The following is a 23,781-nucleotide window of genomic DNA, read 5'->3' as shown; positions in this document are numbered from 1 at the left end:
GGTTGTCAGGAAATCTAAAGAAGTTCACATTTTGAAAGATAGAAGATAAATTGTATATGTGTGTATGTTAATAAAAATTTTATTATTTTTGGATATTGACCAGGATATTGATGTTGATATAGTCAAGATATAGGGCAGTTCCATCACCATGTTGTACCTTTTATTATTTTTTTAAAAGATTTTATTTATTCATGAGAGACACAGAGAGAGGCAGAGACATAGGTAGAGGGAGAAGTAGGCTCCCTGTGGGGAGCCCAGTGTGGGACCCTGGGATCATGACCCAAACCAAAGGTAGATGCTCAACCACTGAGCCACCCAGGTGCCCCCATGTTGTACCTTTTAGTCCATCAGCTTCCCCCCAGCCCCACTCTGTCCTTATCCCCAAGCAACCACTACTCTGTTCTCCCTTTTGATAATTTTGTCATCTCAAGGTTGTTACAAAATTGGAGCCATACAGCATGTAACCTTTCTGGATTGGCTTTTTCATTCAGCACAATTCTCTAGAGCTTCATCCAGGTTAATATATGTATCAACATTTCGTTCCTTTTTATTGCTGAGTAGTATCCCGTGGTCTAGATGTACCACAGTTTGTTTAACCATTCACTGGTTGAAGGGCCTCTGAGTTGTTTTTAGTTCAAGGCTATTATGAATATAGCTACTATAAGTAGTCCCATACACGTTTATGTGTGAACATAAGTTTTCATTTCTATGGAACAGATGCCCAAGAGTGTAAATGCTAAGTCGTAGGCAAGTTGCATGTTACATTTTAAGAAACTGCCAGTTTCCCAGAGTGGCTGTACCATTTCACATTCCCACCAGTAATATGTGAATGATCCAGTTTCTCGCATCCTCAACAGCATTTGGTGTTGTTACTATTTTTTATTTTAACCATTCTCGTAGATATGTGGTGAAATCTCATTGTGGTTTTAATTTTCATTTTCCTAATAGGTAATGACGTTGAACAGTTAAGAACTGTTTATTTTCTTCTGTATATCTTCTTCAGTGCATTGTCTTTATACTTTTCCCCCATATTTTATTTGGACTGTTCACTTTTCTATTGCTGAGTTTAGGGAGTTGTTTTATACTCTGAATACTATTCTTTTTAGTTTTGTAGTTCACAAGTGTTTTTTCCCAGTGTATAACTTGTTTTTCATCCTCTTCTCAGACTCTTCCACACAGCAAAAGTTTTTAATTTTGGTGAAGGGCAATTTATTGATTTTTCCCTTTTTGGATCATGCTTTTAGCATTGCCTAAGAATTCTTGGCCTAGCCATAGATCCCAAAGATTTTTCTGCCATGCTTTTTTCTAAAAGCTTTATAATCTTACATTTCATGTGTAAGTCTGCAATCCACTTAAGATCATGTTTATGTATAGGGTGTGAGACTGAAGTCAAAGTTCATTTTTTTGCTAGTGGGTGTCCAACTGCTCCAGAATCATTTATCAAAAAGGCTATTGTTCCTACATTGAATTGCTTTTGTACTTTTGTCAAAAATCACTTGAATATTTTTTTTGTGGGTCTATTACTGAGTCCTCTGTTCTCTTCTGTTGATCTATGTGTCTATCCCTTCCCAGTATCATACATAGTCTTTATTACTGTACCTCTACAATAAGTTTTGAAACTAAGTAGATTGATTCCTCCCATTTTATTCCTCTTTTTTTCAAAATTGTTTTAGCTAGTTCACTTCCTTTATCTTTCTATATACATTTGAAAATAATTTGCCTATATACACAAACAATTTTTGCTTGGCTCTTCATAAAAATCAGATCAAACCCATATCAGTTTAGGAAGAGTTCGTATATTTACTAGGTTGACTCTTCCAAGCCATGACCAAAGTATGTCTCTCAATTTATCCAGATCACTTTTGATTTCTTTCATTATATCATTTTCAGCATCCAAATCCTGTACATTTTTGTTAGATTAACACCTAAACATTTCTCCCTTTTTTGAGCAATTGTAAATGATATATTTTAAATTTTGGTGTCTATATCTATTATTAACATATAGAAACACAGTTGATTTTTGTATGTTTATCTTGTATCCTATGACCTTAACTTAGCAGTTTTAGGAGCACTTTTGTATATCCTTTAGGATTTTCTATATGGACAGTCTTGTGGCAGAAGAGGACAGTTTATTACTCTTCATACTTAATAAATCACAACCCTGGACATCTCCAAGTCATTATGAAGGACTTGGAGATGCAATTTGATCACTATTTTTTAGGAATGTCTCTGTATTCCTAAAGTATAAAGACTTGTCAATTTTCTTTATCAACACCGAAGAGGATCATTGCAAGCTTGACTCTGCTGGCACATAATTTGAGAATCTGTCTTAATTTAGCATCAGAGTGATAATTTAGAGAGATTTTCATTGGAAACTTACATGAATTTTATGCAATAATAAGTTTTATATCTATATTTTATATTATCTTTTAAATACCACTGTAGAAAATAAACTAAATAATATAAAGCAATTGCTCTTAAACACTAATCTGTACACTTCTCCTTCCAGATAATCAAATTTTCACTGATCCACGAAAGAAGAAAAAAATAACAAGGTAGCAAGCTTTACATAACACTAATTTATCCAATTTTGAAGGGTGATATTTTATGAGATTATGTCCTGATGATTTTTTGGCATTAAAATTCTCTTTCTTTTGTGAAATAATGATGATGGTTGATGTAAATTTTTATTATTTTGAATGTACTTGGCAAAATCAAAATTTTGAACTTTATGTCTACACTGAAAATTTAAATTAAAATGGAATTTTTTAAGGTCTTAGAAATTAAGAAGTCTAAGTACCCTATTATCATCATAAAGTACACTTATTGCCATCTTATTATTCATGAAACTTTTAACATAGCATGTATATATCCTATAGATAGATCAATAGGCTGTTGCTCTATCAACCAAAATACCTCCAAGTTAAAATACTAAATAAAAATATTGATTTTAGTCCAGAAGTGAAGATGTTCAGTGCATCCCTAGGCCAGACATAGAATTCTTCTGCTTGGCCAATACTGTCACTGATAATGATCAGAAAAGCTAGATAAAATATAGAAAGCATCTACTTGAAAGCATCAGAAAGCTAACAATGTGGAGAAGAATTGCTAAAATCCAAGAGAAGACAGAAATCTTGGCATCTGGGGTTATTTCCCTTTGGGACATTTGTCAGCTAAAAGACAAAGTGGTGCTTTTTGACAGCTTTGATTTGAGAGGGGGACAAGTGTTGGAGTCCAGGCCCCATTAAGGGAGAGGTCCTGATAAACCCCCACTTTGGGACAGTACACTAAGGGATGATTCCCTAGGAATAAGGGGAAACCAAAGTACAGCAGCCTTTATTCAAACTGCAACCCCATTCCCAGTTACCTAGGTAGCCCATGAAAACCTTAGTCTCTGAAATTGACTAAGGTGATCCAAGATGGTAGTGCTCAGAGACGCCTGATCAAAACAAATGCAAATCTTTTCTAGGGAAAGAACATCCTAGGACCTGCTCAAATAAAATGTCCAGCACACACTCATAGATAACCAGGTACATCAAGAGATAAGACAACATGAATGAAAACCAGTTAGAAATCATAAGCAATAAGATTAGATCTGTAGAGATTCTGGATATTGGAACTAATAGATATACTCACTATAAGCAAATAAATAAAATTTAGGATAGAAAATTCAGCAGAGGGGCAACTGGGTGGCTTGGTTGGTTGAGCATCTGCCTTCAGCTCTAGTCATGATCCCAGGATCCTGGGATTGAACCCGGATTCAGGCTCCCTGCTCAGCGGGGAGCCTGCTTCTCACTCTCTCTCGGCTTCTTCCCCCTCAACTTGTGTGTTCATGGGTTCTCTCTTTTTCTCAAATAAATAAATAAATAAAATCTTTTTAAAAATTCAGCAGAAAACTTAAAACTATACAGAAATGACACAGGAGATTTTTAAAAGAAGTATCCAGAAATTTTAGAAATGAAAAAGTACAGTAACTGAAATTAAGAATTCAGTGGGTTGGGATCCCTGGGTGGCGCAGCGGTTTAGCACCTGCCTTTGGCCCGGGGCGCGATCCTGGAGACCCGGGATCGAATCCCACATCAGGCTCCCGGTGCATGGAGCCTGCATCTCCCTCTGACTGTGTCTCTGCCCCTCTCTCTCTCTCACTGTGTGCCTATCATAAATAAATAAAAATTAAAAAAAAAAAAGAATTCAGTGGGTTTAACATCAGATTTGACAAAGCCAAAGAGATAATTACTGTTCAGATAGAAGAAAATATCCAGAGTGAAGCAGGGAGAGAAAAGTTGATAAAAATTACAGAAGAGAGGATAAAAACCAGAGGACTTGGTAGAAAAAAAAAATCTAACATGCATTTCATTGAATTTCCAGAAGAAGAGGAAAAAGGAAGTGGGTCAAGAAGTATATAGGGATTATGACCGAGAATTTTCGAAGCTGATTGAAGACATTGGCATAGCCCAGATCACTTAGACAACAGAGCCTGCATATAAGCAACTGTTATTCCAGCAATCTGGTTAGGAGGAGAAAGGGAAAGAAAATTATCCACCAGTTTTCCTCTTGCATTGGATAAAGTCCCTCACTCAGGTGAAAACTCCTGAACTTTAGGGTTATGTCTGTGTGAGGGCCACGTGAATACCATGGTATCTCATGCCTCAGCCACACTAGGGAGCCCCAGGGCAGGAGATGAAAGGACATAGGGAGTGCATGTGCTGGACGCTGGCAGACTGTGCTCAAGGGTCACAAAGGGCTGGGAATGGTCACTACAGAGGGCAGGGATGCAGATGGGACTTGGGGCTCTGACCTGAATCTGTGGAAATGTTAGTGCATGGATCAGAGTGACACAATAACTCTTGTACAGACATCAGCCAACCAATTCTAGAAGTCCTGAGAAGCCCAAGCAGGATTATAAAAGGAAAGAAAAAGAAAGACCACCTAGGCATATTGGAGTAAAACTGCCATAACCATGAAAAAGAGAAAATCTTAAAAACAGTCAGAAAAAGAAGGCAGATCATCTGAAAAAATGAACAACTAAAATGATAGTCTACTTTTCAATAGACATAATGAAGATGGAAGGCAATGACATGGCACCTTCAACTTACTGAAAGAAAATAACTGTATACCCAGCAATTGCACTACTAGCTATTTACCCAAAGGATACAAAAATCCTAATTCAAAGGGATACATGCACCCCAATGCTTTTAGCAGCATTATCTACAATGGCCAAATGATGGAAACAGCCCAGTTGTCCATGATGGATGGATGGATAAAGAAGATGTGGCATATGTATACAATGGAATATTACTTAGCCACAACAAAGAATAAAATCATACCATTTGCAATGACACAGATGGAGGTAGAGTATATAATACTAAGTGAAATGAGTCAGTCAGAGAAATACAAATACTATATGATTTCACTCTTATGTGGAGTTTAAGAAATAAATGAGCAAAGGGAAAAAGAGAGAGGCAAACCAAGAAACAGACTGTCAGGGTATCTGGGTGGCTCAGCCAGTTAAACATCTGACTTTATTTTGGCTCGGGTCATGATCTTAGGGTTGTGATGGAGCCCTGCCTTGGGTTCCATGCTTGGTGCAGTGTCTGCTTGAGATTCTCTCTCTCTGCCCTTCTCCCCTCCCCCACCACTCACATGCACTCTCTGAATACATAAATAAATATCTTTAAAAAAATAAACAGCTGTTAACTCTAGAGAACAAACTGATGGTTACTAAGGGGGGGGGGGGTTGGGTGAAACAGGTGATAGGGATTAAGGAGGGCACGTGTCCTGATAGCATTGGGTATTGTAGGGAACTACACCTGAGACTAATATTACACTGTATGTTGACCAACTGGAATTTAAATAAAATTCTAAAAAAAAAAAAGGAATTAACTGCCATAGCTACTTAGTAAAATCTATCATTAGTGAAAATGCTCTTTTGAAATGAAATAGAAATGAAGACATTCTCAAGAAAAAAAAATTAAGTGAAAGGTCATTGCCAGCAAGCCTGTACTATGAGTATTAAAGGGTGCACCTCGGGCAAAAAAAGAGTCAATGTAGAAGGTCAGAGATACAAAAAGAAATGAGAATTAATAAAAATAATGGTATTAGTAAATCTAAATGTGTATTTATGATATAAAACAAAAAATAATAATGTCTTATTCAGCTTAACATATTTATAGAGTTAAATATAAAACCATGATGGTACATGATTTGGGACAGAAGTATATATGAGTTTTCAGAAACCTCCCATTTTACTGGGAATGACTAAAAGTGCCATTACTATTAAAATTTGACAAGATTAAAACTGCATATTCTAATTCTTAAGGCAACCCCCAAAAGAACAGTGAAATGTATAACTTCTCAGTGAATAGAGATTAAAAGTAGAATTAAAAAAAAAAAATCAGTCAGTCCGAAAGAGGTCAAAATAGAGAGAAAAAGGAACAGAGAGTAGAGCAAATATAAATCATGTAGTAATCACAAATATATAATCACATAATCAGATATATCATTGATTACAGTCAATACAAAGCAATGAAATGCTCCAATTCAAACACTAAAAATGACAGGTTAATTTAAAAGATAAACCCCAGGGAAGAGAGCTTAGAATTCCTCTTCTCCAAATTATCTATGACATGAAACCAACTGCATATAGCCACTCAGGTTTGGTTTGAACTTTTAAACTGTAGGAACCTCACTAAATTTCTATGTCCTCCTCAAGACCATTCTTTTCTAATACAGATCCTTTGCCTCCAATATTAGAGTTCTTTCCTTATTGAGCCAGGAAGTTCATGCTAGTTGTACTTTATGGAGTTAATAGACATCTGTCTCTAATTCCACATGACAATCCTCGAAATATATAAATACGGCTACCTCCTTTTTTCCTTTTACATATTCCAAGTTCTTTTCAGCAATGTTTTATATGATCTTGACCATCTTTTTCTATTATTTATGAAAAAAAAGCCTTCTTTAGATTTGACTCATTGATTTGGCTTGTGAAATTATTTTGGGGTCCTGCTGTTGGTACCCATCATATTGACACTTTCTTCAATTTTTTATCATTGGGAGATGATCCAGAAACACGCTTTTTGTCTTTTCATTTTGTTCACTGAGAAAAATATTGGGAAAAAAAATACTGAGCAGAGCACATCTGATGATAGTGCTTCAAAGCAGGTACTGGAGAACTTTCTTGAAGTTGACCTTGATCCATTAATCAGCATCCTGAAGGTCTGAGCATTTAAACATTAATGACAAATATAAATCAATAGTAACAATAACAAGTATAAATCGATAGCGAGCTCACATTTGTCCAATTTGTGTACAAGCATGAACATCTTGTGGAGCTTCAGACACCCTGGGTCTTATCAGACTAGAGCTAACAATCTCAGTGGTGATAGTAAATACCATTTATATTTGTTTATACAAGAGGCAACCATAAAATGTAAACCTACAGATTTAGGTTATTTTAGTGCAATAACCCAGCCCCTCATCCTTCTACAGGCACTGAAACTGCTGAGCACTACTTTTCTAAGAAGATGCCTCATTGGAATGTACTGGATCTTTTACCTCTGGAGAATCCCAAGTGGTTTCAAAAGCATGCACAATAAATGGATAAAACTGGTGTTAGTCTTCAGAGACCTTCCAAGGCCATTGAGAAGAATGTCAAGCTAGACAAAATTCTTCTAGACTCCAGAAAGTTAAAAAAAAAAAAGGTCTATCTGAGGCTCAGAGCACTGGTCTCAGAATCTAGGTGAAGAAGCTCGCTGGGGCATTTGATTTATAATGATACCCAAACTCTGAGGTCCTTCTTAGTGAATTGGAATCACAGCAATGGACTCCTTTCATAGGGGATCTGTGTTCTGCTGTACATAACAAAAATCCTGACTCAAGCTGGCTTAAACAATAAAGAGATTCTTTATTTCACTAAACCAAACTCCAAAACGCACAGCAGCCTTAAGAGCCAGTGGATTCCTGTCATCGGCAATCCAAGAATATTTTCATCACTCCATTTTGGAAGAGAAATAGAATTACTATGATTGACTAGATTATTACTTATCTGAAGTTAAATGTATGTGGGTGAATCAGCCAGTGTCCATCACAGGGTTTTTGAATCTTTTTTTTTTTTCTATATTCCCTCTGCTGTAACTTTCTTTTCTTTCTTTCTTTCTTTCTTTCTTTCTTTCTTTCTTTCTTTCTTTCTTTCTTCTTTCTTTCAGATTTTATTTATTTGAGAGAGAGAGAGAGAGAGCACAAGTAGTGGGGAAGGAGCAGCAGAGAGAGAGAGGGACAAGCAGGGAGTCCAACATGGGACTTAATCAGAGAACCCCAAGATCATGACCTGAGCCAAAGTCAGATGCTCAACTGACCAAGGTGCCCCTATGCTATGCCTTTCATACCTGTGACTTATTCATTCCTTAACTAGATAGAAGCCTGTATCTCCCACTCACCTTCACCCCTTTTTGCCCATCCCCTACCTATTAACTTCTGAATGGAGACTAGAACTTCTAGTTCTAAGTCAAAATCTCCTGACTTTTAAATTACAACAATAACATTGAAATTAAGGGTGAAAATTGGCTGACCTGAAAACATCTAACAGGACGTAATTTTACCTCAGCTACATGCCTACATACAATCCTACAGAGATTCTCCAACACAACAATAACACAGTTCTTGAATTCTAACAGAGACCTGGGGTAAGGTGTGGTGGGAGAGCACCACAGATATGATGTTTGAGAAGAAGCCTTTCGTTTCTTTTGGAAGCTAGTGGTGGAGAATCTACCAGAAGAGAAGGATGCTTTGGCTAATTTTAATCAACCTAGCCTACTTTTAACAAATGGTAAAACATAATAAGCCTTTGATTCGATATTTTTTTGGTCATTTAGTAATAGATTTAGTGAAGATAATCTGGGACTAATGAATAAACTAAGAAATGGGGTGTTGATTTCATTAATGTGTGCTATCCTTGCATTTAATCATGAATATATAAGAGCTAACTACATAATATGGGCAACAATATTTTCCTTGATTTATTTCTTACCTATTTTGGTGGTTTTTTTAAACAGGGAAATATTTTTGATAATCCAACTTATACATACTAAAATTTACAATGTACAGAAGAAAGAGAAATTATTAGATGAATTACTGAAAATGACCCGATGTCACCATGGAATGATTTCAACATTTATCTCAGTCATGTGGATTGCTCTTTCAAAGAGAAGAGGATTGAAAAAAAAGAAATTCATTTCTAGAGTAAGATATGTGTGTAACTTCTGTTGACTAAGAATAAAAACTGTCTTGAATTAAAGCAAACCTTATTCAAGACACATATTTTCTGTCTAGTTCTACCTTTGGGTAGAATATAAATTTCTAAGAAATAGACAGAGTGCCAGATTTGCATATAAATTTAGCTATCCAATGCAGGAAAGCTATCTCAGAAGCTGACAAAACATATTTGAATAATGGAAGCCTGAAAACTTCAAAGCTTAAAAAGACCATGTATCTGATGCTTGCAAATAATTGCAAGTCAATTTTTTGCATATTAATATTTTAATGTGAATATTTCAATGAAACTTTGAGACTTACTCAGCCTGTGTATAAATTTAGCTGACTAACCCTTTGCAACTTCATAATCCATAAATTAGTTCAACATATTTGATATGTGCCAAATAACACTGCTCTAGGCACTGAGGATATAGCAAATAAGATGGGTACAGTCCTTGACCTTGAGGAGATTACATTCATGGGGGGAGGTAGGCCATAGCTAAGAAGATGAATGAGCAAGATAATTTCAAATAGTAATAAGAAAATGGGACAGGATGATAAGAGAGTGATGTAGGAATATAACATGAGCAGGTCAGACATAGCCTTTGCAGAGGTGATCTTTGAGCTGAGACAGAAATGGTCCAAGAGTCTTCCATGTGCACAAAGTCTTTATTCATCCAATATGAACAAGATAAAGGAGTACTGCCACATTCTCACCATGCCTTATTCCTTACCACTGAGTAGGTACTCAAAAACTTGTTTCATTGAAAAACTGTCACATTTCTAATAATACAATTGTAGATATTGATTTATTAAGCAAAACATGAATGAGTTTAGCGCATGCCTCAAGATGCTGTAGTCTGTCTGATGTCTGGACTGGGAGTCACTGAGGACCAAAGGAAGGAGTATAACCTGCTAGCTTCTTTTTTTTTAAATTTTTATTTATTTATGATAGCCACACAGAGAGAGAGGCAGAGACACAGGCAGAGGGAGAAGCAGGCTCCCTGCACCAGGAGCCCGATATGGGATTCGATCCCGGGTCTCCAGAATCACACCCTGGGCCAAAGGCAGGCGCCAAACCGCTGCGCCACCCAGGGATCCCAACCTGCTAGCCTCTATTGCCAGTTTTACCTCAGTTTCAATTACTCTACCCTCATGAAATGTTCTTAGTGTAAACGTATCTTTGGCTGCTTTCTTGTGATTTGATTTTAAGTTGGGATATAAGGGGATGCCTGGGTGGCTCAGCGGTAGGGTGTCTGCCTTTGGCTCAGGGCATGATCTTGGAGCCCTGGGATCAAGTCCCACATTGGGCTCCCTGTGTGGAGCCTGCTTCTCCCTCTCCCGAGCCTCTGCCTCTCTCTCTGTGTCTCTCATGAATAAATAAAAACAAAATCTTAGAAAGAAAAGTTGGAATATAGGTTATTTAACAACACAAAAAAGTGGACGGTTGCTTTCACAGGCCTGACACACATCTTCCTTAAATCTGTCTATGTGTCCTCACTGAAACAGTAAAATGGTTATATATATATATATATATATATATATATATATATATATATATATATATAGTCAAACACAGAAGTGCAACATGCTGTTGTCCAAAATATGGCAGTTGGTAACCTTTCACAAACATGTATATGCCAAGGGGCACCTGGGTGGCTCAATGGGTTAGGCGTCCAACTTTTGATTACAGCTCAGGTCATGACCTCAGGATTCTGGGATTGAGCCGTGCTACCTGGCTCTGCACTCAGTGGGGAGTCTATTGAGGATTTCTCTCCCTTTCCCACTGTCCCTTCTCCCACTGGTGCTCTCTCTCAGATAAATAAATAAATCTTTAAAAAATATGTATACACCAAGATGCATTCCTGCTCCTAAACCTTTCTCTAATATCACCTTAAATCAAAACCTTAAAGGAATTTCAGGAAATAGCATGTTTTTATGAATGTTTATAATGTTTCAAAAAAGCATGAAATAGCTAATTTTCAATACAACATTATATCACTTCAAAAGATGAGAGTTATTCTAAGAGGATTTTGTTTTCTGAAAGTTCATGACTTAACTCTTGCACCTACAAGATTGTAAAGGGAAGCAAAATTCACATAAAAGAGAGAAAATACGGGGCACCTGGGTGGCTCAGTCAGTTAAGCATCTGCCTTCAGTTCAGGTCATGATCTCCTGGAACCCTGCATTGGGCTCCCTGCTCAGCAGGGAGTTTGCTTGTCTCTCTCCCTCCGCCCCTCCCCTTTCTTATGTGCTCTCTCTCTCTCTCAAATAAATAAATAAAAATCTAAATCTAAAAGAGAGAGAGAGAGAGAGAGAGAGAGAGAGGAAATATGTCTTTTATCTAGGACAGTTAATAAAGGAAGGGAAAATATTAATGAGGATGATTTGGACATGAGAGGCACTTCAAAAGAGAATAGGTTAACCATCAAATGATCAGGAAAGACCTCATGAAAATCTGATTACACCCTTAAATATTTTTGCAAAAATACTCAGGCTGTGAAAGTCCAGTATGAAGAATGGTATCTCCACTATCCTATAAAAATCAATGCTAGATGGGATCCCTGGGTGGCGCAGCGGCTTGGCGCCTGCCTTTGGCCCAGGGCGCGATCCTGGAGACCCGGGATCGAATCCCACGTCGGGCTCCCGGTGCATGGAGCCTGCTTCTCCCTCCGCCTGTGTCTCTGCCTCTCTCTCTCTCTGTGTGACTATCATAAATAAATAAAAATTAAAAATTAACAAAAAAAAAAAAAAAAATCAATGCTAGAATCCTTCTTCTTCATCCCATTATTCAATGCTTAGCTGAAATTATAATCTAAATTTGTTCAACGTAAGATAAAATTTTTACACTGTTTATTTTTATGTTTCAGGATAAATTTCCAACTAAGCTTTTTTTTTTCATGATTTCTATGAAATTTTCCCCCATTCAAACTTATCTCACTTTAGAGACCTTTTTCTAATACTAGTTATCCTTGATTACTGAATACCTATGCTTCTTACAAAGAATCTGACACCATAACCAAGTTCTCATTCAGACCTGCAGCCTTGGTTCTGTCCTATTAGAAAGTAACTAACAGATCTGTCACATAAAGCTGTCATTCTTTATGTTCTGTTACATCCTAATAAATTTCAACACAGCCACTGTCTCCCAATGATTGCCCGTGGTGTCAGGGGCTGGCCCCCACATATCAGAAGGGGAATTTGTGCATTAACCTTAGGAAAGTGCCCTTTCCCTGTCTTTAAGGTGAGCATCTCTGTTTCATAGGTTTAGATGGAGGATAAGAAACACAACTTCTTCCCGTATTGTTAATTTCCTTGTTATCTTTTGTTTTCTCCTAATTTAACAAACACATGTAACACTAGCCACATACTTACTTTGACTCATTTAATCCTCAAAACTGCCAAATAGAGTAGGTACTCTTGTTATTACCTGCACTTTTTAGGTGTAGAAACATCTACAGACCAAGTTAATGGCATAGTTAGAATTTGAACTCAGAGTTCAGACTCCAGAGCCTTTGCTCTTAACTTCTAATCTCTACTTTCTTCTGATTATCCTGCCTCTAATTAGACATTCTTGGGTAAATAGTTGGCATATTTGTTTCTTTAAAGATTTTATTTATTTATTTGTTTTTATTTACTTACTTATTTGACAGAGAATGAGAGAGAGAGCATGAACAGGTGGAGTGGCAGGCAGAAGGAAGAGAGAAGTGGGTTCCCCACTGAGCAAAAAGCCTGACTTGGGGCTTGATCCCAGGATACTGGGATCATGACCTGAGACAACCGTAGACACTTAACTGCCTGAGCCACACAGGTGCCTCTAGATGGTGTATTTGTATACCTACAGAAGAGCAGGACTGAACCAACCCTAACTCAGGCCTATTGCTTTATATAAAAGACAAACCTTCACCAAAGAAGATAAATAATAATCAAGATCACAATGCTTTGTGTTCACTGTGTTTACTCTTATCAAGGTAACATAAACCACTCTCCTGAAGCCATCACTGTCAATCACTGAAGTAGCTACAGATATTGTTAATGCCAATCTACATTCCTCTAAAGATGTTAAATATTGAGCAAACAAATATCAGAAAAACAATTTGTATTTTTAGGTTTCTTTTATTAAGAAGATGTTAAAGTTCCTGTTCTATAAATATTTATTGAATGCTTTTACTTGCTACATAATTGGAGAATTTTAGGGCACTTAATAAATAACATACTTTCCAGGCTCCAGCATTCCACGTCAATTAAGAAATAGATAGGCTATATATTAATTTGCTAGGGCTGTGCTATAATTATAAGACATAAAGAAGCAGGACATATTTATAGCAGCATTTTTTATAATACCCAAATTATGGAATCAGCCCAAGTATTCATCGGTAGATGAACAGATAAAGAAGATGTGGTATACATATAATGGAATATTACTCAGTCATAAAAAAAAAATGAATGAAATCTTGCCATTTGCAACAACATGGCCGGAGCTAAAGAGTATAATGCTAAGCAAAATAAATCAGTCAAAGGAGGACAAATATCATATAATTTGACTCATATGTGGAATTTAAGAAATGAAGAAGCAAAAGGAAAAAGAGAGAGAGGCAAACCAAGAAACAGACTCTTAACTACAGAGAACAAACTGACGGTTAACAGTGGGGAATGGGTTAAATAGGTGATGGGGATGAAGGAGGGCACTTGTCATGTGAGCACCTTGTGCTGTATAGAATTGTTGACTCACCATACTGTATATCTGAAACTAGTATAACACTGCATGTTAATTATACGGGAACTAAAACAGAAACTTAATTTATTCTTTTTATTTTTAAATTTAAAAAGAAGATTTTATTTATTTATTCATGAGAGACACACAGAGAGAGGCAGAGACATAGGCAGAGGAAGAACCAGGCTCCATGCAGGGAGCCTGATGTAGGACTCTATCCCAGGTCCCTGGGATCACACCCTGAGCCAAAGACAGAGGCTCGACCACTGAGCCACCCAGGTGCCGCTAGAAACTTAATTTTTAAAAAAATTTTAAATAAAATATCTTTATTTTAAATAGAAAGAAAAGATTTTTAATGAAAAAAAGCAGGAAATAAAAGTAACAGTCAATCGGGATGCCTGGGTGGCTCAGCAGTTGAGCGTCTGCCTTTAGCTCAGGTCATGATCCCAGAGTCCTGGAATCAAGTTCCGCATCAGGCTCCCTGCATGGAGCCTGCTTCTCCCTCTGCCTGTGTCCCTGCATCTCACTCTCTGTCTCTCATGAGCAAATAAATAAAATCTTTTAAAAAAAAGTGACAGTCGATAAAAGCAGACTCACAAATGGACACAGTGTTAGAATGAGGAGACAAGAAATTTAAAATAAGAGACATATATGCTAAAGGATTGGCTGGAAAAGATGGATGTGGGCATCCATGGAATTCCATGTGGGCAGGGAATTCCACCTCAGAATTGGAAACTATAGAAAAGATGCAAAACGCAATGTGAGGACCAAAAGACAATATTAGAAACAAAGATTTCATTAGATGGGCTTCATGGCAGACTTGACAGAGCAGAGGTAAGATCAGTGAATAGGAATACAAATTTATCCAAACTGAAAAGTACTGATAAAAACCAGTGTAAACACTGAGCAAATCCTCTGAGACCTGTGAGTCATAATCAAATCATCTAATACACGTGTAATTGAAGTCCAAGAGTAAGACAGGAACAATGGAGCAGAATAAATATGTGAAGAGATGGCCAAGACTCTCACAAATTGGTGGGGGTTGGGGAGCAATTCACAGATTCAGAATCTTGAATAGGGGGATAAAGACCAGAACTCTTGCTGACTTCTCAGAAGGAATGGAAGCTGGAAGACAATAAAACAATATCTTTGAAATTGTCTTAAAAGAGGGATGCCTGGTTTGCTCAGCGCTTGAGCCTCTTCCTTCATTTGGCTCAAGATGTGATACCAGGGTTCCAGCCACATTGGGCTCCGTGCATGAGCCTGCTTCTCCCTCTGCCTGTGTCTCTGCCTCTCTTTCTGTGTCTCTCATGAATAAATAAATAAAATCTTAAAAAAAAAAAAAAGAATTTGTGTCCAGCCAGTGCTATAAGAAATACTAGAAGTAATTTAAGCGTGAAGGGATATGACACCAGAGGGAAGCTCAAATCTGGAGGAAGAAATGAAGAGTATCAGAAAGAGTAAATGTGTAATTTAAATAAAAATGTAAAAAAAAGAAAAGGAAAGAAAGAATAAACGTGTATAAACATTTAAAAATACTTTTTATCAGGATCCCTGGGTGGCGCAGCAGTTTAGCGCCTGCCTTTGGCCCAGGGTGCGATCCTGGAGACCCGGGATCGAATCCCACGTTGGGTTCCCGGTGCATGGAGCCTGCTTCTCCCTCTGCCTGTGTCTCTGCCCCTCTCTCTCTCTCTCTGTGACTATCATAAATAAATAAAAAATACCTTTATCTATTTATTTGCAGCAGTTTAGCGCCTGCCTTTGGCCCAGGGTGCGATCCTGGAGACCCGGGATCGAATCCCACGTTGGGTTCCCGGTGCATGGAGCCTGCTTCTCCCTCTGCCTGTGTCTCTGCCCCTCTCTCTCTCTCTCTCTGTGACTATCATAAATAAATAAAAAATACCTTTATCTATTTATTTGTGTCACATATTTGTTAATTTCTAGAAAATACTACTGATGTTTACAGCAAAAATAATAACAATGTATTATAGGATTTATAGCATTATTATAATACATAATAAGAGGATAAGAAGCTATAGGGTAAGAGGGAGTGAATTGGATTATACATTGTATGATTCTTATTCTTATATTGTGAAGCTGTTTGATGTGAGAAGGTAGACATATTAAAGGTAAGTGTTACAATTTCTAGGACAACAGAGAAATAACTCAAATAAAGTAGAATTCTAAACAAGAAAACCAAATTTGATTAACCCAAAACAAGGCAGGAAAGGGGTGCCTGGCTGGCTCAGTCAGAAGAGCATATGACACTTGGTCTCAGGGTCATGAGTTCAAGCCCCACCCTGGGCATAGAGATTGCTTAAGTAAATAAATAAATAAATAAACTTTTAAAAAAGGCAGGAAAAAAGAAAACATGGGAAACAAACAGAAATAGAAAACCAACCACAATAGTTATATTGTGATTATTGGCACTGAATGTGAAACATAAGTATTCCAATTAAAAAGTAAAGATGAACATAGCAGATTTTCAAAAATGCACCAGAACTATTACTAGACCATATTTTCATAAATACATCAATCCCATTCTTAGGTATTTATTTAAGAGAAATGAAAAATGTATGTCTGCAAATAAATGTATGCTGTAATGTTTGTAGTAACCTTATTCACAATAGCAAAAACTAGAAACAACCCAGATGTTCACCAACAAGAGAGAGGATCAAGACCTAGTGGTGGGGCCATACATTGAATACCACTAATAAGAAAGGATTGAGAACTGCTGGTTCTCATACATGCAGCAACATGGATCCATGTCAAAGACAAACACAAAAAAGTACATATTATATGATTTCTTTGATACAAAGTTCTAGCGGCAGCTAATGTTATCTATTGTGATGGAAATCAAGATCTTTGACTCCTGGGGTTGAGTAGGAATCAACTGAGAGGGGCACAAGAAAACCCCCTGCTGGGATAGAAATGTTCTGAGTCCTATGGTGTGGGTTGCACAGGAGGTTATACACGCATACGCATTGGTCAAATGATAGAGGAGACAGTTTGACATGAGCTGGAAGCAAGGATGGTGATAAATAGGTTACATATTAGAAGCCCAGGAGCACAACATCCCACATTAGAAGCCTGAGGGCACAACATCCTGACTTAGTATGCTTCCAAGACCCTTTAACATCCTGGCCTTCTGGCTGCCAGGACCCTCTGGCTAATAGACCGAGAGCCACAGGTGCAGAACATGGGCTATCTTCTTCTACTTCTGCCCTAGGGTAACCCCTAGGCTCATTATAATCCATTTGCATTGTGGTTTCAGCCTCCACCCCCATGGGGGTAGGCTGCCATGATGTCTGGTGGAAAACATCCCCTCCCAACCTGTGAGGAGTCCCCCAAAGGATTGGAAGCAGCCTCCATTAGAGACCACTCCATCCATGACCCAGGCAAAATATAAATTATAACTAATATATATCAAGTTTTTAAGGAAAAATATTTAAATAAAACTGAACTTTTTATTTAATTTAAAAAATCAGTGCCTGAGCTTTTATGTCAGGGCAGAGGAGCTGGAGATTTTTTTGTTTTTGTTTTCTTTCTTCCTTTCTTTTCTTTTCTTTCCTTCTCTTTTTAACTATCACTGCCTTTTTAAAAACTAGTATGGGTATATTGGTTTTTGGTATGCTTTGATTTTTATTTCTGAAATTTGGAAATTTGCATTTTCTAGAAAAACTATTCATCAAAGGAAAAACAGTATTTACTGCTTTAAAATCACAAAGCTAAATAAAATAAATCACAAAGCAGCCACTTCATTCTCTATCTTTAAGTGGGGGAAGGGTCCTCAGAGTAAATCAACTGTCCTTAATTCTATTATTATTTCAGAACCAAGTAGGAAATAGTAGACGATCTAATATCAGATTCATGGTATCCCTGGGTGGCGCAGCGGTTTTAGTGCCTGCCTTTGGCCCAGGGCACGATCCTGGAGACCTGAGATCGAATCCCACGTCGGGCTCCCGGTGAATGGAGACTGCTTCTCCCTCTGCCTATGTCTCTGCCTCTCTCTCTCTGTGACTATCATAAATAAATTTTAAAAAATTAATATCGGATTCATGTTGTTCTCAATATGCTCAAGAGTTGGTCCCACCACTAGATAATTTCTGGTAAATCACATATAGGCTGACCATTATGTCAGTTCATCTCCGTCAGTCCTACTAATTTTCACCTATGGTCCTACAATAGTTATTATTAGAGTTATTATTAGAGTTATTATTAGAGTTATTGTGACTGAATGACTCTCCCAGAAAGTATGAGGGTTCCATTTTCCTACATTCTCACCAGCATTTGGTGTTATCAGATATTCCAAGCTTTTCCCCTCTGATGGGTTAAAAGTAACATAACCATACATTGAATAAGCTGGACTTGATTCAAGGAAAGTAATTAGGAAACACTTTCCTATCTTTCTCTCTTTTTCCTTTTCAGCCTCTTGGGTCAGCATTTCAGGGAAATCGGGACAATTTTATATTTTGCTTATGTGACTATTAATTTTGCTTGTGTGACTATTAATGCTTATATGACTATTAACTATAATATTGTGTGACTATTATATATATCACTGATATGACTATTAATATTAATCTAAGGATATATTCAAACTGTAGTCTCTGTTTTGGTTTTTCTTTAAGGGGTTTACAACTTGATGTTTTGATATATATACACATTGTGAAATGATCACCCCAATCAAGCTAATGCACATATCCATCACCTCACATAGTAACCATTTTATCTCTTTTGTTCTTTTTTCTCTTTTCTTTCTTTCTTTTTTATTTTTGCTGACAAGAGCACTTAAGACCTACTCTCTTCAGAGTGCAAGGACTCAGTACAGTACAGTGGATCCTTGAACAACACAGGTTTTGAACTGCGTGGATTTTTTCTGATAGAGACAGTACAGTATCATAAATGTCTTTCCATGATTTTCTTGATAACATTTTTTCCCTAGTTTGCTTTATTATAAGAATAGGGTATACAAAACATATAGCATACAAAATATGTGTTAAATGACAGTTTACGTTATCGGTAGGGCTAACAGTCAACAGTAGACTATAGTTAAGTTTTGGGGAAGTCAAAAATTATACATGGATTTTCGACTGCTGGGGAGGGTCAGCTATTCAAGGGTCAACTGTATTGTTAACTGTAGTCATTACACATGAAATCCCCAGATTTTATAAAATGTCCCCATTTTATAAGTGAAAGTTTGTACCCTTTGCCCAGCAGCTCCCTGTTTTCCCCCTTCCCCCTCCCTCCAACTCCTGGTAAGCACCATTCTACTCTGTTGCTATGAGATCAGCTTTTTTGGTCTTTTGTTTTTATTTGTTTTGTGTTTAGATTTATTTATTTATTTGAGAGAGAGAGAGAGAGCAAGAGCACTCACATTGTGAGCGGGAAGTGAGGCGGCAGGCAGAGAGAGGGAGAGAGAGAATTTGAAGCTGATTCGGCACTCAGTGCAGAGCCTGACGGGGGCTGGATCCCACAACTGCAAGATCATGACCTGAGCCCAAACCAAGAGTTGGTCACTTTTTTTTTTTTTTAAGAGTTGGTCACTTAACTAGCTGAGCCAACCAGGTGCCCCTGAATTCAGCATTTTGAAGGTTCTTTTTTATGTAGTGCTTTTTTAAGTCAGGTATTTCCTTATTGACTTTCTGTCTGGATATTCTATCCATTATTGAAAGTATCAGGCAGCCCGGGTGGCTCAGCGGTTTAGCGCCACCTTTGGCTCAGGGCCTGATCCTGGAGACCTGGGATCCAGTCCCACGTTGGGCTCCCTGCATGGAGCCTGCTTCGCTCTCTGCCGCTCTCTCGCGCATGTGCTCTCTCTCTCTCTCTCTCTGTGTCTCTTGTTAATAAATAAATAAAACTAAAAAAAAAAAAAAAAAAAAGAAAGTGGGGGTATTGACTCCCACTATTATTATATTGCTGTAAATTTCTCCCTTCAGATCTGTCAATGTTTGCCTTGTATATTTAGGTTCTCTGATGTTGGGTGTGTATATATTCCCAATTGTCAAATCTTCCTCCTGAATTGGCCCTCTTATCATAGAATAACCTTCTTTGTCTCTAGAGCCAATTTTAATAACTGTTTTGAGATTTATGCCTTCCTATTTTTTTAAAAGATTTTATTCATTTATTCACGAGAAACACACAGAGAGAGAAAGAGGCAGAGACATAGGCAGAGAGAGAGGCAGGCTCCTCACAGGGAGCTCGATTTATGACCTGATCCCCAGGATTCCGGGATCACGCCTTGAGCCAAAGGCAGATGCTCAACCGCTGAGCCACCCAGGTGTCCCAATGCCTTCCTATTTTTTAGCATGTTTTCTTTTCTTTTCTTTTCTTTTCTTTTCTTTTCTTTTCTTTTCTTTTTTTTTCTGCCTCTTCCTCCTGTTTAGCATGTTTTCAATTCAAGTTGAAGAACTCCCTTAAGCATTTATCATAAGGGAGGTCTAATGATGTCAAACTCCCTTAGTTTTTGTCTGGGAAAGCTTATCTCTACATTATTTCTAAAGGATTCTTTTGCCAGACATAGTATTCTTGGTTGGCAATTTTCTTCCATTTAGTTGAACAGAAGAACATATCATATTCATTGAATATATCTTTGACTATATCATCCCAGTCTCTTCTGGCCTGCAAGGTTTCTGCTGAGAAATCCACTGATGGCCTCATAGGGGAAATCCCTTCCATGTGACAAGTCACTCTTCTCTATTTTCAAAATTCCCTCTTTGGCTTGTCCTTTGGTAATTTAATTAAGTGTTTCTATGTGGACCTCTTTATATTCAGCCTATTTGGGGTTCTTTGAGCTACCTGGATGTGGATGTCTATTTCCTTCCCCAGTTTTAGGAAGTTTTCGGACATTATTTGTTTAAATAATCTCTCTGCCCACCCCTTCTCTTCTCTTTCTTCTCGGACTCCCACAAGATTTACTCCATGGTGTCCTATTATCCTGTAGGCTTCTTCACTGTGTTTCTTTTTTTTTTCCTTTTTCTCCTTCAACTGGATATTTTCCAATGATATGTGTTTGAGTTTGCTCATTCTCTTTTCTGCTAGATCAGGTCTGTTGTCAAAGCTCTCTGTTGCATTTTTTTTAATTTTTTTTAATTATTATTTATGATAGTCACACATAGAGAGAGAGAGGCAGAGACACAGGCAGAGGGAGAAGCAGGCTCCACGCACCGGGAGCCCGACGTGGGATTCGATCCCGGGTCTCTAGGATCGCACCCTGGGCCAAAGGCAGGCACTAAACCGCTGCGCCACCCAGGGATCCCTCTGTTGCATTTTTTAAATTTCATTCATTATATTCTTCAGCTCCAGAATTTCTGTTTGGTGCATTTTTAATGACTTCTGTCTCTTTGTTGAGCTTGTTGTTTTGTTCATGTTTTGCTTTCTTGATTTTGTTGAGTTGTCTACCTGAGCTCAACTGAGCTCACGGAGCTTCTTTAAAACAATTATTTTAAAATTCTTTGTCAGGTAATTTATAGGTATCCATTTCTTTGGGGCTAGTGACTGGAAATTAGTTGTGTTCCATTGGTGGTGTCATATTTGCCTGATTTTTTTGTGTGTGTGTTCCTTGTACCCTTGTGTTTCTACCAGCAGACTTGAAGAAGCAGTCACCTCTTTCAGACTTTAAGAACTGCCATCAGTAGGGAGAGACTTTCATCTATAGGTGGGCACAAAGGGGCCAGCTGGGCGTGTATGTGGTGGTGTTAGGTCTGGCGCTGCTTCTAGGGACACATGATGATGCCCATTCTGTGAATACTTTCTGAGTTCCAATGAGTCCATGGGGTCACTTCACTGGGTCTGGTGGGTATATAGCACCTCCAGACCTTGACTGGGTGGGTGTGTGAATGGTGGTAACAGGGCTGTGGAAGGGAGATGGGCTATAGTGGGGCTTCAAGGGCAAGGAGTACATTGCTTGGGCTCCCAGTTTCCTGAAGTCTCCATTGGCTAAGACTGTTCAGGTCTTCAGTGGGGAAGGCTGTAGGGATCCAAGAAAGCAGTGTGGACTGCTGGAGTCCTTAATAGTAAAAGCTGCTGGGGTCCTTTTGCTCTCCTTATCCTCCTTAGAGGAACTCACAGTGTAGGGGACTCCTCTTAGTGGGGGATGGGGAACAGGGGGCAGGTAAAATGATTCCTACCTTCTCTGTGCGGCCATCCTTGGTTTTTATGTTCCATGAGTTGCTGTAGCTTCTTAATTATAATCTGGAACATTCCCAGGTTATTTTCATTCATGGATAGTTGTTATTGTTTTGTTAATTTAAAAAATTTTGGTATAGTTAACATGCAGTATTATATTAGTTTCATATATACAATAAGTGATTCATGTTAGCTTATTTTCTGGGGGCTTTTTTAGGGGAGTCAGGGCTGGGGGTTGAGCCTTCTAATATGCCATTTTGCTGAAATCTTTTTTGACTTCCATTCTCCCCTTAAATTATTCAGTGGGAAGTTATTTTCCCTGCTTCTATTTGAAACTGTAGGCATGTCCATGACATTTCTCTTACTTTTAGGAAATAAAAAAAGAAAGATATAAATTAAAATATAGAATAGAAGGATGAAGCCTTGTGAGATCAGCTGTCTGTATTAGTCTATTTTCCCTTTAAATGAACTCAGCAGGCCAGCTCTTTGCTGATCTACTGAAAGGATAGAGGGAATGAACCTTCAAGACCATGCAAATTTGTACCTCCTGAGCAGTCTGCTTAGGCATGCTTTGTCCTGACAAAACACATTACCTTTCAACATTGGAGCAATTAGCAAGTCTCTCTGCCTTTAAATTTTTCCAGTGGTCAGGTACCAGGCCACTCTGTTTCCTTAGCTATATTGAATGAATAGAAAACTTTTAAGCAATCCTGATGAACCCCCTCTTTCTTAGCCAAGGTGAAGAGGAAGGCACCCCTTATGCTTCCACCCTGAAGATTGACATTACAGAACAATGCTCTCCCAATAAACCTTCCTAATAAATTCTCTTTTGATCTTTTGTAGCCTTAATCAGTTTTGACACTTAGAAATTCTTGCATATTGGATGGATAAAATCTTTTATGTTTCATAATTGAGCATAGAAGAGTCATGAAGACTTTGAGAATTATTCTCAATCTTGGCTGGATGTTGGAGTCAATAGAGAAGACTTTAAATATCCTTGTGCCCTGGCTAAACCCTGACCACTTATGTCAGAGTATCTGGAGGTGAGATCCAAACATCAGTAGTTTTGTAAGCTCTCTAGGTGATTCCAATATGCAATCAAAGCTTAGAACCACTACTTCTGTATAAACAGAGGCTTTGAAACAGGAAGCAGAATTACTTTGGCTGATTCAACATAATTTCCACCAGCTTCCTATTGACCTAGGATTTATTCAGTTCATCAGGCACATGCCTTTTAAGGCAGGCAATCCAGTTCCATTCCATGCTGCAGTTAGTACAGAAGGATAGACAGACTGCAGTCAATGCTGTTTCTGGGAGTTTCCCAGAGTATGTGTTTTGCTTTCTTTTGATTGTTTTATTCCTTCTGTCTGCTTAATTTTGTTGCTGAATTTTTAAGATGTGCTCCCTGCCACTTGGTTTGGAGAAACTTTTATACCCTGTTTGAAACAGGGTATAAAACAGTTGGTTTCTCATCAACTGCCTACTATGGACATTAGTGAGTGCCCCCACAGCCTCAGGTGAATGACTCCTGCTCCCCTTTGCTTGGCTGACTCTTCAAAATCTCACCATTGGCTATGGCTTCTCACTTCCTCTTTCCTATACAAACACCTCTAAGGACCAAGACATAGACATCTACTATGTACCAGTAATTGCTGAAAAATTCTTTACAGCCAATGCTTTCCATGTAT

This window comes from Vulpes lagopus, chromosome 2 (assembly GCF_018345385.1).
Source record: "Vulpes lagopus strain Blue_001 chromosome 2, ASM1834538v1, whole genome shotgun sequence".
NCBI classification, from domain to species: domain Eukaryota; kingdom Metazoa; phylum Chordata; class Mammalia; order Carnivora; family Canidae; genus Vulpes; species Vulpes lagopus.
This window is presented reverse-complemented; position numbering follows the sequence as displayed.